Source organism: Schistocerca piceifrons, chromosome 7 (assembly GCF_021461385.2).
Source record: "Schistocerca piceifrons isolate TAMUIC-IGC-003096 chromosome 7, iqSchPice1.1, whole genome shotgun sequence".
In the NCBI taxonomy this organism is placed as follows: Eukaryota; Metazoa; Arthropoda; class Insecta; order Orthoptera; family Acrididae; genus Schistocerca; species Schistocerca piceifrons.
Window position 1 is genome coordinate 541686104 of NC_060144.1, and position 20405 is coordinate 541706508.

Consider the following 20405-nt stretch of genomic DNA (forward strand, 5'->3'; position numbering starts at 1 on the left):
TTCAACGCATTCGCTTTTGAAGCAAAAGTAATTACACATACAAAAATTTCGTGTATTAGAAAGTGGAGTGAAGTGCAACAATGAGCGAATCGTTAGACTCCACAAAAAAATTTTAACTGACTAGGAAAATGCCTACGAAAAAAAGAACAAACAACGATTGACGTACATGCTTCTCATACATGAAATATATGTTGATATTCTCTTACTTTCAGCGGAGTAAGCTGCAGAGATACACATATTTCTCCATGAATGTAGCTTATGTTACTGAACCAGTATGATTCAGCATTTTAACATGTATTTCACGATAATTCAGATCTACTGGTAATTTACAAACGCATGGAACGCAAAAATGTATCAACTATTTCGTTAATTAAGTAGAAAATATTTAAAAACCAACCTTCCCCTTACTATGTATGTGACTCACTGCTTTCTCACCGTTTGGAGCGCCCAGCTGTTAAACGGTAACAGCTTTTGCGCCAGAGAGTGTAATGACTATATGTAATAATCTGTGATAAGGGTACGCGCTGTCGAATATTTGGCCGTAAATCGTAAGGCGCTGAAGGTCATTGCCCTCAGAGCAACGATCACGTATTCCCCCTCCCCCCCACCCCGCTTCTTTTTTTTTTTTTTTCGTTAGTTGCAAATTCGTAACTTCATATTGATGAAATTAGATAATTTTAGTTATTATACACATGTTGTTGAGATTTTAAAAGCTCACCTTCGAAGAGAAATAAAGTTAAAGTTGAACGAGAACTGGAGTTGTGTTTTAACATCAAGTTAGAGATTAATATAAAGCAGTGTACTAGTTTATTAAGATGACGAAGATTTTTACCAAGTGATATATTCTATTTTTGCCATTTGAGAAGACAGAGGAAGAAGTTACAGAATATTTTAAACAGTGAGAAATGGTTTGTGGAAGAGTTAAAGTTACGTGAGGGAATAATATGATTTACTATTTTTGGAATGTGTGTAGAAGTTCTGGGCCATCAGCAGTGATTTTATTAATGCTGTGGACGACAGAGAGAGGCCAAGTTTAGCACAGTCGTCAGCCCTACTCTGCATCTCCTGCTATATTCTCCTCTTCGTGCTTTAGAAGCCGAATGTGCAGATCTAGAAATTGAAATTAATTGTTATGTAGACGTCAACAAACTTAGAGGATATATAATAAAAAAGAAAATAACTAGGACACGATAATACACCTCAGAGGGTTAGTTATTTCGGTCGATTCCATTCACTCGGAGAATATAACGTAATCTGATATTCCGTATTACTGTCATCCATAAAATATACGCTTCATTGATAATAGTTTTCCGACTGTTTCCGAATACGATTATGTTAGATTCAGTGGCCTACGGTATATCTTTAGGGACATGGAAACAGTATCAGTTTACTGCATTCTACAAATTGCAGATATAAAAAGCTTTCCTTGAAGGGCGTTTTCCACCGCACCACTTTCCTTTTATTGATGTGTGTTCCAAACGATTAACCTGTAGTCTGTTATCTTCCACCAGTGGTCAAAATTTTCGTTTTCCGTTGCGTTATTCTTGCGTTTTATTTAACTAGGGGTGAGGCTCAAAATACCTAGAGTAGAAAGTTGCTGTCAACCACATTTGGTGATATGTCGTTTTCCCAAGAGAAAGTGTGCAAAACGATGGAGTGCAACTGCTTGTAGTTCTGCAACCGTACGTTTACCATGATAATTCTTGTTGTTTGTTGTGGTCTTAGGCCAAAGACTGGTTTGATGCAGCTCTCCAGGCTACTCTATCCTGTGCAAGTTTCTTCATCTCCCAGTACCTACTGAAAACTACATCCTTCTGATCTGTTTAGTGTATTCGTCTCTTGGCCTCCCTCTACGATTTTTACCCTTCACGCTGCTCTCCAGTACCAAACTGGAGATCCCTTGATGCCTCAGAATATGTCCTACCAACCGATCCCTTCTTCTAGTCAAGCTGTGCCACAAATTTCTCTTCTCCCCAATTCTGTTCAATGCTGTCTCATTAGTTATGTGATCTACCCATCTAATCTACAGAATTTCGGAAGCTTCTATTCTCTTCTTGTCTAAACCATTTATCATCCACTTTTCACTTCCAGACATGGCTGCACTCCTTGCAACTACTTTCGGAAACGACTTCCTGACACTTAAATCTATACTCGATGTTAACAAATTTCTCTTCTTCAGAAACGCTTTCCTTGCCATTACCAGTCTACATTTTATACCCTCTCTACTTCGACCATCATCAGGTTCTATTGCTCCCCAAATAGCAAAACTCATTTACTACTTCAAGCGTCTCATTTCCTTATCTAATTCCCTCAGGATCACCCGATTTAATTCGACTACATTCCATTATCGTCGTTTTGCTTTTGTTGATGTTCATCTTATATCCTCCTTTCAAGCCATTGTCCATTCCGTTCAGATGCTCTTCCTGGTCCTTTCCTGTCTCTGACAGAATTACAACCTCAAAGTTTTTATTTCTTCTCCATGGATTTCAATTCCTACTCCTAATTTTTCTATTGTTTCTTTTACTGCTTCCTCAATATACAGATTGAATAACATCGAGGATAAGATACAATCCTGTCTCACTCCCTTCCCAACCACTGCTTCCCTTTCATGTCCCTCGACTGCCATCTGGTTTCTGTACAAATTGTAAAAAGCCTGTCGCCCCCTGTATTTTACCTCTGCCAGCTTCACAATTTGAAAGTGACTATTCCAGTCAACATTGTCAAAAGCTTTCTCTAAGTCTGCAAATGCTAGAAACGTAGGTTTGCCTTTTCTTAATCTATTTTCTAAGATAAGTCACAGGGTCAGTACTGCCTCACGTGTTCCAACATTTGTATGGAATCCAAACTGATCTTCCCCGAGGTCGGCGTCTACCAGTTTTTCCATTCGGCTGTAAAGTATTCGTGTTAGTACTTTGCAGCCGTGGCTTATTAAACTGATAGTTCGGTAATTTTCACATCTGTCAACACCTGCTTTCTTTGGGATTGGAATTATTATATTCTTCTTGAATTCTGAGGGTATATCGCCTGTCTCACACATCTTGCTCAGACGATGGTAGAGTTTTGTCAGGGTGGCTCTCCTGAGGCTATCAGCAGTTCTGATGGTAAGTTTCCTACTCCCGGGGCCTTGTTTCGACTTAGTTCTTTCAGTGCCCTGTCAGTCTCTACACATACTACCATATCTCCCATTTCATCTTCCTCTACATCCTCTTCCATTTCCATAATATTGTCCTCAAGAACATCGCCCTTCTATACACCCTCTCTATACTCCTTCCACCTTTCTGCTGTCCCTTCTTTGCTTAGAACTGGGTTTCCATCTAATCTCTTGATATTCATGCAAGCCGTTTTCTTTCCTCCAAAGGTTTATTTAATTTTGCTGTAGGCAGTATCTGTCTTACCCCTAGTGATATACGCCTCTACATCCTTACATTTGTGCTGTAGCCATCCCTGCTTAGCCATTTTGCACTTCCAGTCGATCTCATTTTTGAGACGTTTGTATTCCATTTTTCCTGCTTCATTTACTGCATTTTTGTATATTCTCCATTCACTAATTAATTTCAATAACTCTTCTGTTACCCAACGATTTTTATTAGCCCTCGTCTTTTTACCTACTTGATCCTCTGCTGCCTTCACTATTTCATCTCTCAAAGCTACCCTTTCCTCTTCTACTGTATTTCTTTCCCCCACTTTTGTCAATCGTTCCCTATTGCTCTTACTGAAACTCTCTACAACCTCTGGTATAGTCAGTTTATTCAGGTTCCATCACCTTAAATTCCCATCTTTTTGCAGTCTCTTCAGTTTTAATCTACACTTCACAAACGATAGATTTTGGTCAGAGTCCACATCTGCCCCTTGAAATGTCTCACAATTTAAAACCTGCTTCCTAAATCTCTGCCCTACCATTATATAATCTATCTGAAACCTTCCAGTACCTCCAGGCTTCTACCATGAATACAACCTTCTTTCATTATTCTTGAACCTAGTGTTAGCTATGATTAAGTTACGCTCAGTGCAAAATTCTACCCGGCGGCTTCCTCTTTCATTTCTTACCCCCAATCCATATTCACCTACTATGTTTCCTTCTCTCCCTTTTCCTACTCTCGAATTCCAGTCACCCATGACTATTACATCTTCGTCTCCCTTCACTACCTGAATAATTTCTTTTATCTCATCATATATTTCATCAATTTCTTCATCATCTGCAGAGCTAGTTGGCATATAAACTTGTACTACTGTGGTAGGCGTGGGCTTCGTATCTGTCTTGGCCACAATAATGCCTCCACTATGCTGTTTGTAGTAGCTTACCAGAATTTCTATTTTTTTATTCATTTTTAAACCTACTCCTGCATTACTCCTATTTGATTTTGTATTTGATTTTGTATTTATAACCAGTCCATTCCCCTTTTTAAATTTCCTAACCTACCTGCCCGATTAAGGGATCTGACATTCCACGCTCCGATCCGTAGAACGTTTTCTTTCTCCTGATAACAACGTCCTCTTGAGTAGTCCCCGCCCGGAGATCCGAATGGGGGACTATTTTACCTCCGGAATATTTTACCCAAGAGGACGCTATCATCAATTAACCATACAGTAAAGCTGCTTGCCCTCGGAATAAATTACGGCTGTAGTTTCCCCTTGCTTTCAGCCGTTCCCAGTACCAGCAAGGCCGTTTTGGTTAGTGTTACAAGGCCAGATCAGTCAATCATCCAGACTGTTGCCCCTGAAACTACTGAAAAGGCTGCTGCCCCGCTTCCGGAACCACACGTTTGTCTGGCCTCTCAACAGATACCCCTCCGTTGTGGTTGCACCTACGGTACGGCTATCTGTATCGCTGAGGCACACAAGACTCCCCACTAACGGCAAGGTCCATGGTTAATGTTGGGGGGGGGGGGGGGCGGGGGAGGGAATAATTCTTAGCACTGACGTAAGACACGGTCATAAACATTTTTTCCATCAGAAACTCAACAGCCGACGAATGGTGAACTACAGAGTCATATAAGCTCACGGATTAGAAGATGCTTTCAGTGATGATATCAGCATGAGGGTGCCCAAACTCACACAAGTTCGTTGCTGGGGACATCTGAAAAGTCGTAGTAGTTGATAGGAGATGTTTACGGGCGATGACAGACGGTGCAGGTGGATTGATGAAATGACCAGCTTGAGTTCAAATGATCCGTTTGTTTTGCTGTATGGCCCCTGCGGAGACGTGTTCGTTCACCTTCACTGAACACTACCCTATTGCTGCACATTACATCACAATCGTTCGATAGCCTCTTGAAAGACGAGAGAGTACTTATACGCCTAACAAGATAACGTGACCTCAGCGCAGGTCTGCGCTCGTGGAATTAGATCGAGAGGGACGTGATGTAACGAAGCCTGCTGCGAGCAACCTCGAAAGGCTCTCGACTATTGTTGAGTGGTAATGCGTTATTATTGCACTAAACGTTCTTGGTAAATTCGAAATGGTGCTATATGATAAACGACTGGACGAAAATGTAGAACGTATCAGGGTAATACACGGAGGTGGTTCAAAAAATAAACGAGTCCTTAGTGAGGAAAATTTTATCCAGAAAATGAAACATAGTCACCATGGTTTCCTAGGCACTTGTTCCGTCGGTAACCAGTCTATTGAAAATGGTATAAAATAAATTAGTATCGATATCTCCTCCTGAACGTAGCATTATCTCTGAAGCAGAAATAGGCCAAGTGCATCAAAACGCCGGATCAAATCAAGTGGAATCGTCTCCGTAAGCGTTGGGACGTTGTCGTGCAGCAGCAGTGCACCTTTCGAGGACAATCAGAAACGCCTTCTGCAACCTTCCAATGTGGCTCAAAAGCTATTGGCATCCACGTTCTCTCCCTATGGGCGAGTACGTCAACCAGCAACACTCTTTGAGTGAACCATAAACCGTAACCATAGCCCTCACCACTTATATCACCGTTTTGATTTTCTTGGGTTTGGAGAGGGGGGGCGGGTTGGTGCTTTCTTCTTCTCAAGTGTCGCATTGCGTGCTCTGGTTTCGTCCTCTTCGACGAAACGTCTCAGGAATTGAAAACCCTCCACCTGATGCCGCATTCAGCTCTAGAGAGCCAACTCCAGTGGCGTGGTTTTATTATCGTCTCAGAGTTAACGGGGTGCCCAGCGGGAACGAGTCTCCCGATATTTCAATGTGTAGCGCACGATACCCACTTCACAGCGAATGGACATGTCTCATACCAGAGCAAAACCGACTGAAGGAAGTCGAACTGTTTCATGTATATAATAGGAAAAGGCGAATGTTTCGCGCCAGATGCTTATGGAAGCGTTTTTATATGATTTGAAGTAATACGCACACGATCTATGAATGAGCAACATTAGGAATAGAAACTATGTAAAAAGTTATGTTATGAAAATTAACTGAATCTAACATAATATTCTCTTTTACAAAATATTTAGCGATGGAGTGCATACGTGCTCAAGCATCTGTTAATGGCTGTTGCTACTTGCAGGAGGCAGATTAATTTAAAAATTGTGTAGAGTATTCATATAATTGTACAACTGTTCCATGTTATCAATTCTGATTAGGTAGGCGCAAGATGGAGTAACTGAATAACTGGACTAAGTCAAGCATCGCATTTCTTTAAGAATTATTAAATTTTTTTTATTATTTCGCTAGATTGATTCCATTCTTCTCAGGATTTGCTCGGGAGTTCTTTCGTCTGGAACTAGCAGTGGCGAATTCTAAGATGAAGATGATGCTAGAGGTTTCCCATCAAACTCATAATAAAAAGAAACAAAATTTCGACCTACAGGCCGTATATCAATGATGTAAAGTGTTAGAAATTAACATTCGTAGCTCCTTCTTCAAAAATTCATTGAGATTTGCCAAATGTGAATGTTCTATTTATAAACAAGAAGAATTGCTGCTGTATTCAGATAAATTAGGGAAAGAAATTTGTCTTAATATTTTTAATTACTTCAGTTCAGCATCCTACAACCTCACGTAACGAATTAAGGTTTTTGCTCTTTTAAACCAAAACAATAATTTGAACCAGTCACACACAAACACACGCCGTACGCTTGAAGAAAGTCAAGTGAATGTGAGGGATGAATGTTTCTTAAATGCTGTACATCTCGTGATTACTGTTTATTGGATCGTACGCTAAAACGGTTTACTAATCACAAATTTAAACAAATCTTCATCACACTAAAAAATTAAACAGTCTGTTGGTTGCTGTTACATTGCATATATCTTGTACGTTTTGTGATACATCACAGTTTATTGCTTTTTAACGAAGGAAATCTTTAGGTATTTGACGTCGCCTTGCCTACTCTTTAAATCTATACCAAAGTTCTGAAGATAGAATAGTCTGTTCAAAGAGGTAAAGTGAGGTTAATTTATTTTTGGAGTTTATGAATGATTTTTATTCTGATGAAAAGAATGCACACAGAGGCTGCTGAACAAAAGCTACGAACAAAATCACAAAAAAGACTTACGCTATAGGAAACAGTGCAATGAGCCACTAGTTTTTTTTTAAAATTAAAATACTGTACCCTTACTAGTTTCGGGCCTGAGCCCATCTTCAAACGGTAGCGTTCATTTTTGGTAAGTTTTACATTTGTGTCCTAAAATATAACAAAGTTTTTGCGATTACAGAACTTTAAAAAAATTACATTTGTGCCCTGAAATATAATAAATTTTCTGTGATTGCATAGTTTACCAAATGTCTTGCATTGTATAGCAGCTCTAGACGTTGCACTTAATTCACAAAAGCTCTCCTTCACATGAGAGAGGGGTTTCAAAAATGGTTCAAATGGCTCTGAGCACTATGTGACTTAACTTCTGAGGTCATCAGTCCCCTATAACTTAGAACTACTTAAACCTCACTAACCGAAGGACATCACACACAGGATTCGAACCTGCGACCGTAGCGGTCGCGCGGTTCCAGACTGTAGCGTCTAGAGCCGCTCGGCCACTCCGCCCGGCAGAGAGAGGTTTGATTCTGTTTTTCCATCCATGCTGGTCCACGAGATAAAATAAATACAAGATGACTGATGCATTTGTACACATCGGCTGCTGATTTGTTGGGACAAAGCACGTGATATGTGTACAGTTATGGCATACATGTCGAACTACTGCAAAGATAGTTCTTCCTAGTACAGACCATTTTAACGCTATATATTAATTTACTTGGGTTTCAAAGCTACTGGTAATAGCCAATGAAGAATATCGTCTCTTGTCAGTTAGTTATTATTTCTATCATTTCATATTACAAGAGTTGTACGAAATTTTGGAGGTACATTTGGTTTCTTAATTCTAGTGGATAATTCAAGTGCAGTCAGGTTTACTGTGAAAATGGTTATATATTTCCAATTCTGCTAACAAATTCATTTGTACTCCTTTTTCCGCAAAATGTAATATTTCTAAGTTTACTTTGACGTTTATTTCTGTGTTTCCATATTGGCCCAAGGAAGCAGAGAAACTTGACGGATTTATACTGTTGAGCCTGAGAGCAGCCATGTGTTCTCAGTATCATAGTTTAAACTACTACCAATTTAGCCAATGTGAAATTCACGACCCGCAGAAGACTTGTGGTGCACTTCATTTTTTAAATTTAAGTTACCAACAATTTTGTCTTTCATTTTGTGGAAAAACTAATTTTGATACTTTTACCAGGGAATATGTTTGCAATCTGATACTACAACGCAGACGTATTTCACTGAGTTTTGAGGAGCTATTTGTGCTAAAGTGCTGTGTGATGTGGACATTGAGTGAGCTTTGTTACTCTATTTGTCTTTAATTTTTCTGTGACATTTATTGTGGTGTCATAGCTGTAACCATTATTACGTGCTATTACTTTGGCTGTTTTTAATTCTTGTAGTTTATCTTTAGTGTCCAATGGGATTTTTCCAGTCTGTTGAGCATTGCCCTGTAATATGCCATTTCATGTTGGTCCAGATGACTGGTGAGCTGTTGATTACGCTATCGGTTGTAGTGGTTTCTCTGTATATTTTAAATGTATGTTTACCATTGTATATACTAATGTTTAGGTCCGAGATATTTATGCCATTATCAGTTATAACAGTAAATTTTATATTTTGGTGCAGTTTATTAAGCTCTTTGCAAATTTGTTTAATTTCTTCTACTGTTTCATGAAACAGGGTAAACATATCGTCCACGTAACGTCTGCAATATATAATTTTTTTTATTTATTGTCATATTGGCTTTGAAAATAGATGTTTCTAAACGATTTATGTACATGTTTGTTACCAGGGTAGCCAGGACAGCAACGCTATCTTCCATTTCACATTAAATATTTTATTGTTACTACTGTTACTACCTGAGTCGAAACAAGGCTCCGGGAGTATACAACATTTCATTGGAACTACTGATGGCCTTGGGAGAGCCAGTCCCGACAAAACTCTACCATCTGGTGAGAAAGATGTATTAGACAGGCGAAATACCCTCAGACTTCCAGAAGAATATAATAATTCCAATCCCAAAGAAAGCAGGTGTTGACAGATGTGAAAATTACCGAACTATCAGTTTAATAAGTCACAGCTGCAAAATACTAACGCGAATTCTTTACAGACGAATGGAAAACTAGTAGAAGTCGACCTCGGCGAAGATCAGTTTGGATTCCGCAGAAATGTTGGAACACGTGAGGCAATACTGACCCTACGACTTATCTTAGAAAATAGATTAAGGAAAGGCAAACCTACATTTCTAGCATTTATAGACTTAGAGAAATCTTTTGACAATGTTGACTGGAATACTCTCTTTCAACTTCTAAAGGTGGCAGGGGTCAACTACAGGGAGCGAAAGGATATTTACAATTTGTACAGAAACCAGATTGCGGTTATAAGAGTCGAGGGGCATGAAAGGGAAGCAGCGGTGGGGAAGGGAGTGAGACAGGGTTGTAGCCTCTCCCCAATGTTATTCAATCTGTATATTGAGCAAGCAAGCAGTAAAGGAAACAAAAGAAAACTTCGGAGTTGGTATTAAAGGCCATGGAGAAGAAATAAAAACGTAGAGGTTCCGATGACATTGTAATTCTGTCAGAGACAGCAAAGGATTTCGAAGAGCAGCTGAACGGAATGGACACTGTCTTGAAAGGAAGATATAAGATGAACATCAACAAAAGTAAAACGAGGATAATAGAATGTAGTCGAATTAAGTCGGATGATGCTGAGGGAATTAGATTAGGAAACGAGACACTTAAAGTAGTAAAGGAGATTTGCTATTTGGGGAGCAAAACAAGTGATGATGGTCGAGGGTAGAGAGGATATAAAATGTTGATTGGCAATGGCAAGGAAAGCGTTTCTGAAGAAGAGAAATTTGTTAACATCGTGTATAGATTTAAGTGTCAGGAAGTTGTTTCTGAAAGTATTTGTATGGAGTGTAGCCATGTATGGAAGTGAAACGTGGACGATAAATAGTTTGGACAAGAAGAGAATTGAAGCTTTCGAAATGTGGTGCTACAGAAGAATGCTGAAGATTAGACAGGTAGATCATATAACTAATGAGGAGGTACTGAATAGAATTGGGGAGAAGAGGAGTTTGTGGCACAACTTGACTAGAAGAAGGGATCGGTTGGTAGGACATGTTCTGAGGCATCAAGGGATCACAAATTTAGCAGCTTTCAGTAAGTACTGGGAGATGAAGGAGCTTCCACAGGATAGAGTAGCATGGAGAGCTGCATCAAACCAGTCTCAGGACTGAAGACAACAACAACAACAACTATTATTATTATTATTATTATTATTATTATTAGTCGTAAAGCTCCCAACATGGAAGACGCTAAGTAAAGATGGTTCACTTCTGGGGCTTCTTATTCTTCTTGTTTGCCCGCCAGGTCTTCATTCTTTGCGAGAATTCAGCTTTTCTTTCTTCGCTCCATTTTGTTCCAGATCTCGGCGCTTTTGTCTCTGGTTTGACCTCCCATTTGTCAACTTTAAGTTTGAAATTGTTTCTTTTGTTCGTGTCTTCAGTAGTAATGTTGGCTAATTCCAGATCTTTCTTTACGTTTTTGATCCATTCTCCTCCATTAACAAGGGATGCTACGTATCTTACTATTTTTTTTGTAAGTCTGTGATCGGGAAGTCTCATTATGTGGCCATAGAATTTTAGACGCCTCTTCCTCATGTCTATCTCTATGTTAGAATATTCTTCAATTTTAGAATTTTTCTGTAATCTATACCCCTCTTTGGTCCATCTCGGTCCCAGAATTTTCCTAATGATTTTCCTTTCCTCTTTCTTCAGTTTTTCCATATCTGTTTTCCTTTTAAGTGTCAAGGTTTCGCTGGCATATAGCATTATTGGTTTAATTACCGACTTATAATGTTTAATTTTTGTATTTATAGATAGACATTTTTTATTGTAAATGTTTTGGACCAGCCCTAGACCCCTACGAGCTTTTAATATTCTTTCTTGTTGTGAGTATTTTTCAGAAATTATCTCTCCTAAATATTTAAAGTATGGTACCCTCTTAATTTCTCCATATTTGGTTTGTAACTTAGAAATTTCTAGATTTGTTGTTGTAAACACCGTTTTCTCAAAAGATATTTGTAGGCCAACTTTTCCTGCACACTCTTTTAAGGTTTCTATCTGTTTGACTGCCATTTCACTAGAATCTGTCATTATTGCAAGATCGTCTGCGTAGGCTAAGTAGGGGATTTGTAGGTCATCTTTTTTGGTTCCCAGTGATATTGGTTTCCAGTACTTTTCTTTTTTGAGTTCTTTTTCCCATTCTGCCATGACTCTATCCAGAACTAAGTTAAATAACAGAGGTGATAATCCGTCACCTTGTCTAACCCCAGTTTTTATCTCAAATGATTTTGAAAGTTTTCCCATGAATTTCACTTTGCATTTTGTATTTGTTAATGTCTGCTCTATGATGTTCTGTGTCTTCTTATCCAGTCCTTGTTCTTCAAGAATTTTAAATAGTGTGGGTCTGTGAATTGAATCATATGCCTTTTTAAAGTCGACAAAGACATATACTGTAGGCTTCCTTCGCATTTGTCTCATCCTTGTGATCAATTTCAAGTTTAAAATTTGTTATTATTATTATTATTATTATCGTAAGTATCTGAGTATATCGAAAGCAGGGCCACTGACAAGCTGTATTTGTAGGTGGATGCGACGGATTGGGGTGCGCGGGGGGGGGGGGGGGGGGGGGGAGGAGTAGCAAGAAAATGTTATTCTATCTCCCAGTACCAATTAGCAACAACTAAGAGAGCTCGACTGATTGTAACCGTACCACCGACCACCTTAAAACGGCTTTCTATGCTAACGTTATAATTCTGCGAGAAATTTTTGAGAAAGTTGACTGTGAGATAACCTAATGGAAACAGAGTAATCAAACTGGGATCCGTTTCCGAAACATTCCAGCAGTGTATAACCAACAGTAAACGGCGGGTCAGGAACAGGCGTGCTCCCTGCACAAAAGCACGTTGTAACATTACATATTAAAACACGTCGCCAGGCTGATTAAGCATTCTTGTGTCAAGTAAAATGATAAAGTAGAAGATGGAGCTAAGGATAACCTAACCTTCCTTGACACACACACACACTAAACTCGTTCCTTGATATCTGTTCATACTACAACACAGTAACCTAACCTTGCAGATAAATGGCCAATGAGATAGTAAACTGTAAAATATGCCTCTCAACAACACGTACATTAAATGAACTACGTGTAACAGTTTAGCAAACCAGTTACAAAACACTAGTAGCAAAACTAAACAGGGAAAAGCTTGAAATGATTCTGAATCCAAATCAGGGGGGTCTACTAATGATCATAATCTGTAACTTCATTCCTTAGCATAGGGTCTCTATGCCTGTCCATTAACAAACTTGCATTAGATTAGATAACACGGTAAATAGTTCTTTCTTAAACTCGGTTTGAAGCAACTAAACAGACTGTAAATCTAACTACACTGGCTCTGAAGGAGCCTTTGCATTGTTTCATTAACTAACTAGCCTGGTACATGAGGACCACTAAACTTTCATGGTTTGAAGAACTATGCTCATTAACAAGGCTACAGCAGTATGTATGAGAAATTTTAAGTGTTCTTATCATTAATTATTAATTAAGTAATGTACAACAGACTATAACTCTTTAAATAACAAATGTGCTTACAGAAGCAGTCTTTTTACCAACTCAAAATTATAACTGGCTGTGCAAATGAAACACAACAGTAAATTCAAGTTAAATCACTTTCTCATAGTAAATTAGGGCATTCGGAATTAAATTCTCTAGGATAGGAGTCCTGTCCAGGTTTGTGATTTGGGATAGAGTTTTTAGTAACGCCACGATTTTTATTAAAATCAACCAATTTTCACAAGTACCTAGCGATTTACAGAGTGCCAATTATAAGCAACTTAGTGGAAGGCTGGTGGCACTGATGGTGCAATTTGCAGTGGCTGTAAACCTGGCGGCGATGCAGTCGCGGCAATTCTGTTGATCTCGCCGTATTACATATCTTCTTGGTGCCGGAATTATATTTTTATAGGGCCAAGAACCATGCCACGATAATGGTATCACCAAATGCAGCATCCGTGGCCCATAAATACTGCCCTTAAGCTCTTTTGACCTCAAAACTCCAGGAATATGAGCCACAATGATCCGCTACTGCTAGCGAGGTGTTAATCGCAGCACTGATCAGCTCAGACTCCTTACTCGTCACAAAGGATGAGTTGCCATTTGCGCTCCAACCACACCTTTTTCACTCAGCCAGGCTACTTCCGTAGCTGTGGGGCTTCCCCACGTCTTTTACATTCAACCCTATGTTCCCTAACTGTGGACAAAGTTATTTACAATACATTACATAAAAGTCATTTCAGTCATTTAAATTCATAAGCATAATTTAAACAACATCGTTCAAAGGTTCACATAACTGAAGCATGTATACCTACTCAAAGAATTTCCATGACAGATACAACATTATACACAAGCAATACTACGAGGGCCGTTCAGAAAGTAACCTCCAGTTGATTTAAAAAACTACACCAAGTTAAATAAAAATATTTTAATATATACATCTTACAACTACATCTTTGCACTATTTTTCTACATAGTCTCCATAGCGATTGAGGCACTTATCGTATCTCTTCACAAGCTTTGAAATTCCTTCTGCATAAAAATCACCCGCTTGTGCCTGGAGCCAGCCTGTGACCGCATCTTTGAGCTCTTCGTCGTCATCAAACCGCTGTGACCCGAGCCATTTCTTCAAATGCATGAAGAGGTGATAATCACTTGGCGCCAGGTCTGGGCTGTAAGGTGGATGGTTGATAACGTCCCACTTGAAGGACTCAAGAAGGGCCGTTGTTCTGCGAGCAGAGTGAGGACGGGCGTTATCGTGCAAAACAACGATACCGGAAGTCAGCATACTTGTTCTGTATAGCCCGTCGTAACTTTTTTATTGTTTCACAGTACACGTCTTGATTAATGGTCGTACCACGTTCCATGAATTCAACCAACAACACCCCTTTGGCATTCCAAAACACCGTTGCCATCAGTTTTCTGGCAGAAAAACCTTCGAGGCTTTTCTTGGTTTGGTAGGCGAATTTGAATGTGCCCACATCTTTGATTGTTCTTTTGTCTCAGGGTTCACGTACTTAATCCAGGTTTCGTCACCGGTCACGATTCTGTTTAACAATGGTTCTCCTTCGTCCTCATAACGTGACAGAAAGTCTAATGCAGAGGCCATTCTTTGAGTTTTGTGGTGGTCGGTAAGAATTTTGGGCACCCATCGTGCACAGAACTTACGGTAACCCAATCTTGCTGTCACTATCTCATACAAGAGAGTCTTAGAAATCTGTGGAAAACCAGTAGACAACTCCGACATTGAGAAACGTCGATTTTCACGACTTTTGCATCAACTGTCTGAACGAGTTCGTCAGTCACCAATGACGGTCTACCACTCCTCTCTTCATCATGAACGTTTTCTCGTCCACTTTTAAATAAACGTACCCATTCACGGACAACTCCTTCACTCATAACTCTTGGTCCGTACACGGAACAAAGCTCACGATGAATAGCTGCTGCAGAATATCCTTTGGCTGTAAAAAACCTTATGACAGCACGCACTTCACATTTGGCGGGGTTTTCTATTGCAGCACACATTTCAAACTGCCACAAAAACTAAACTAGCGCAGGTACGACGTTCACTCGACCACGGCTTGATGCCGACTGACCTGTCGAGTGCGTGAACGCACAGATGGCGTCGCTACTCCCCCCACAACCCGCACTGTGACCAATCGGAGGTTACTTTCTGAACCGCCCTCGTACAAACTGATATAGAAATAGCGATACAGATACAAAATAAGTCGAAAATGCTTGTACAAGATACGGGGTAAAATGAATTCTCTATAGAATTAAAGCAATAGAACTAGAAGAAACAATGGGACTAGATGTAAGCACTGAGACTTCAAATAATTCAGTGAGAAATGAGGTGTAAGTTTCAAAACAATATAAGAGACAAATTCCTTGCCAGTGGCTCAGCAACGTAAAAAACTGGTTCTCGGCCATTCTGATGCTGGAAATTGTATTTATTCTCGCAGTTATGGCTACGTAGGTCACGTACGATTTTTACTGTTATTGTTATTACTATCACTGTTATTTATTATTATTAAACCACGCTTCTCAGTTGTGAGTCTGAAAAAGCAGACCCATAATCTGATTTTAAGCGGACGCTAAATCCCTGCTCCATATGTGAAAACTGACATGAGCTCTGTGTCGCTCCCAAACAACGTAGGCAAATATGGAAAGCCAAATCCTCTTCATGTTTATTCATAACTGGAATAAACCAAACGTGATGTGATGAACTGGCAGCCACGGATGTTAATATTTCTGATTTTGCAAAGCGAGGTAAATATTTTTCAGCAGATCCTAGTACAATAGCTCGTAGTAATCGTACTATACTCTTAGAATATTTGTGTACCTGACAAAGAATATTTACACCACGCCGTTTACTTGTCTCAATGTGGAAGACACTAAAAGAGTAATTTTCAGGTTGAAACATCCCCTCAGTAAGGGAAATAACAACAGAAGGAAGATCTGGGATTCCCGTCTTGTCGGTACTGAGATTACTGGAAACAGAGAACAGTTGCTTTGAGGAGAGTATCAGTGAGTCATACTGTAACTAATCTCAGCTCTTGACCAAAACGTTTTACTGTTGGAAGAACTACGTGTAAAGGTTTCAGGTCTACTTCTGACATCATAATCATGCAGTAGAACGAGATCTGGAAATCTTCTCACGAAGTTCTTCCAACATCGAAAGCCCTGTATGTCCAACAGCTGCACATTCCCCGTCAAGCCTTTTGGAATGACCAGATGAACAAGTTCCTTATCTTCAGGTAGGACATTCAAAACAGTTCTTTCACACTGGCCACTCCAGGAATCTAACAGTAATTACAGATTTTTCTCCTGCTTTGGGAAAGAAATCTTCTGTCAAATATCTTTTGACGTGGTCAGACGTTAGTTTACCAGATTTCGATGCCATCACAAGAACGGAGCTTCGAAAAAGATTCTCTAGTTCTCTATCAAAACTCTCAATACACGTATGTGGAATGGTAAACTGAAAAACAAAAAAACAAAAAATTCAACGTAATATAATAGTTTGAAAATACAAACCAAGGCAAGTAAAACAAATAATTATAATAATAGTGAACTTTTATATATCTTAAATACGTATGTTACTCGTATTCCGACAGCACACTGTGTATAACATATTTTGCAAACTCTCAATTATTTCTGTTAATACTATAAAAAAGGTGGGTAATCTGTTTGACAGCTACAAACACTGTAGGCTGAATCGTGTAACTGTAAGTCACGACAGATACTGCAAATGGATTAAAGTTGCTCGCACCCTTTTGGAACAAAGTACGTGGATAGCGCAACTCCAAACTGAATCAGCTCTGATCAGAGTTGCACATTTTCTGCCTCCAAACGCTGATATATTCTTTAACTTGTAATGGAAATCGCAAAATGAGCTCGTCGAGATAATTTTTATCGTTTGTATAGTGTCTAGTTATAAAGTTTGTTATCTTGCAAGATACAAATGCGTGAGCCTTTTTAAAATTCAATAGCAATTTGGAGCTTGCCTAGAAATTATGTATCTTTACTGCGCTGGTAATATGCAAGGGCCACTTTTGAAGGTCAGTATCATGGATAAACAGTCGATGATCCATAGCCCTTAGTACTTTTTGTAAAGTTCACCTTACCACGTTTCGAGCCATACCTTTCGCAGGGATACACCTGTTTCACTTACGATATTTATGGTGCACAAATGAAAGCGAGCTGTTCCCCTTTCTTCCGTTTCCCCAAAATTCAACCGTAGGTTTCTTATATCTGTAAGTTTATTGGCTTTCTGGAGAAGGGACATTGCTAAGATGAAGGACTTCTCCAGTATTTCACAATCAGATACACAATCATCGTCAATCATTGCCATACCATACAGCCCACTTTCTCGTTCCGTAATAATCAGAATTTTTTTGCCACAATGATGTCTTTCAGTTCCACTTCCTTCGAATTGATAGAACTCTCAGAGAAAGCCACACTGCTGAAATGAACATTTAGCATATGCCAAATATTAACTGGGTTAAAGGTTGGCGGCTTTCCTATTTGTAAACAGTTGTACTTTATACGCAGTACAAAGTCTCACGTCAGTTCGGCAACAGGTTTGCTCAGCACCACAGGTTTAGTGAATGCCGGAAAGTACAGGTATCCGAAGAAGAATGCGAAGATATGTCCTTGTAGATGGCCACGTCCAGAAATCCGTGCGAATGGTGGTAATCCAAAGAGTGTCCCATGAGAGAGTAGTCCTGAAGACGAAGAGAAAAACCCATCAACAGACTGTTGTGTGTTCATACTAAGATACCAGATATAAAAATATCTGTACTTACGCTCGTTGTACCATGTACAGGTTGACTGTCGGAGCCGTTACCCGTAAATTGTTCAAACATCTTGTAACTTGTTTTTAAGACACTACCCATTCCGTTCAAACCATCTTCGAAGTAATTTCCCGTCCCTGGTAACAGGTCCTTTATTGTGTGCTTGAAGGTAGATTGAGTACCACGGTGGATATTGTGCAACACTATCTCTTTCCCTTCTCAATAACTGCCGTGCTGCCACACCATTTGTCTCATAACTGCAGTCTGGTTCCAGTACAAGTTATATGCAACGATCCGTGCCCAGTACTTTAAATATGTTAATTTTAAAAGTTACAGGGTGTGTATTTCAGTCAACGTTATAATGAAAGTATTAGTGAACCTACAACTGCTATAGTTTTGGAGTACTTGTCTAAAACGTATCTACCAAGATAAATCTTGAAGTCGGTATTATCTCGCGCGTCCTATATTTGTCTGGAACCCAAACTGATCCTCTTGCCGGTAGACTTTTATCAGGTGTTCCGTTCTTCAATACATAATAATGATTGCTTTGGTACTGAAATTATTATACCCTCTTCGAACAGTAAGTTTTCTTTATAGCTTTAATCCTGCATACCAGCTGCGAACTTTGCGGGAAAACGACTATTCAGGTTGATGTGAAGAACCTATGAGACTGGCGACGTAGCATGAGACTTACCGAAAAATATCATCCACACCATAACAAGGGCAGATAAGTACTAACACTATCACAAAATCAGCTCAACAGCTCAGGAATCCAAACTGATAACAAGAATAATATACAGAAGAATTGAAAATAAATTAAGGATCTGCTTGATGACGGTCACTGTATCTTTAGGAAAGGTAAAGACACAGAGAGGCAGTTCTGAAGTTGCGCTTGATACTGAAAGCAAGACTGAAGATAAATCAGGACACGCTCATAGTATTTGTCGACCTAGAATATGCGTTTCAGAATGTAAAGTTGTGCCAGATGTTCCACATTATGAGTGAAATAGGAGTAACTTACAGGGAAAGATGGGTGAAAAAATTTGGAAATTTGTGGTAAGGCGGTGTGGCCGTGCGGTTCTAGGAGCTACAGTCTGGAACCGCGCGACCGCTACGGTCGCAGGTTCGGATCCTGCCTCGGGCATGGCTGTGTGTGATGTCCTTAGGTTAGTTAGGTTTAAGTAGTTCTAGGTTCTAGGGGACTGATGACCTCAGCTGTTAAGTCCCATAGTGCTCAGATCCATTTGAACCATTTTTGTGGTAAGGACAATGGGACGAAACTGCTGAGATCATCGGTCCTTAGGCTTACACACTAATTAACCCAAGTTAACCTAACTTACGTTAATTACAACACACTCACCCATATCCGAGGGAGGACACGAACCTCCGACGGGGGAGCCTTGCGAACCGTGACAAGACGTCAGAGACCTCGTGGCTACCCCGCTCGGAAAAGATGGGTGATACACTGTATGTACAAGAACAAAGAAGGCGCTATAAGATAGGAAGACGAAGAACAAAGTACTCTTATTAAGAAGGGGGTAGGCAGCGATGAAGTCTTTCTCCGCTATTGTTCAGTCTATACATCGAAGAAGCAGTGACGGAAATACAAGAAAGATTCAAGTGTGGATTCAAAATTCTGTTGCTGTCCTTAGTGAATGTAAAGAAGAATTACAGGATCTGCTCGATGGAATGAACAGCCTAACGAGTACAGTATGTGGATTGCGTGTAAACAGGGAAAGACAAAAGTAAAAACTATGTAGCAGAGATGAGAATACCGAGAAACCCAACTTCAAAATTGAGGGCAACGAAGCTGAAAAAGTAAATAAATTTTGCTACCTTCGAAGCCAAATAATCCATGACGGACGAAGCAAGGAGGACATAAAAAGCAGATCAGCGCTGAAAAATGGGTATTCTTGGCAAGGACAAGTTTACTGGTACCAAACACTAGTCTTAAATTGAGGAATAAATTTCTGGTGGAGGAGACAATGATGCACAAATTTGAACACTAAAAGGCCTTTATACTCAAACAAATGGCACATATGATTACAAACAACGTAGCAAAGTTAATCCTACAGCAATAGAGAGTTTTTTAAACCTCGTCAAGGAAAAAGAGTTTCAGGATGTTTATAGTCCCGATAGCAAAGATGACAAATATAATAATTTTTTAACCACATTTCTCATGCTCTTTGAGAATTGCTTTCCATTAGAACGTTATAAACGGGGTACTAGCAGTAAAAGGCAGCCCAGGTGGCTGACTAGTGGAATTAAGATATCATGTACAAAAAGCGGGAATTATAGCAAAACATTAGAAGTAGTCACAATCAAGCTACACTACCCCATTACAAACAGTACCGTAAGGTTCACCCCATGTAGGCTTTAACAGCCGGCGCCTTCATCAGTAAACACTTCCGAGCTAGGTTGCCGCGGTCGATCTGTAGAACTTCTTCTCCCTGACGTTTCGTTCTCAACTACGGAGAACATCTTCCGACGTGAGTCGACGACTCACAGTACCGTAAGGTGCTTAAAAATGTT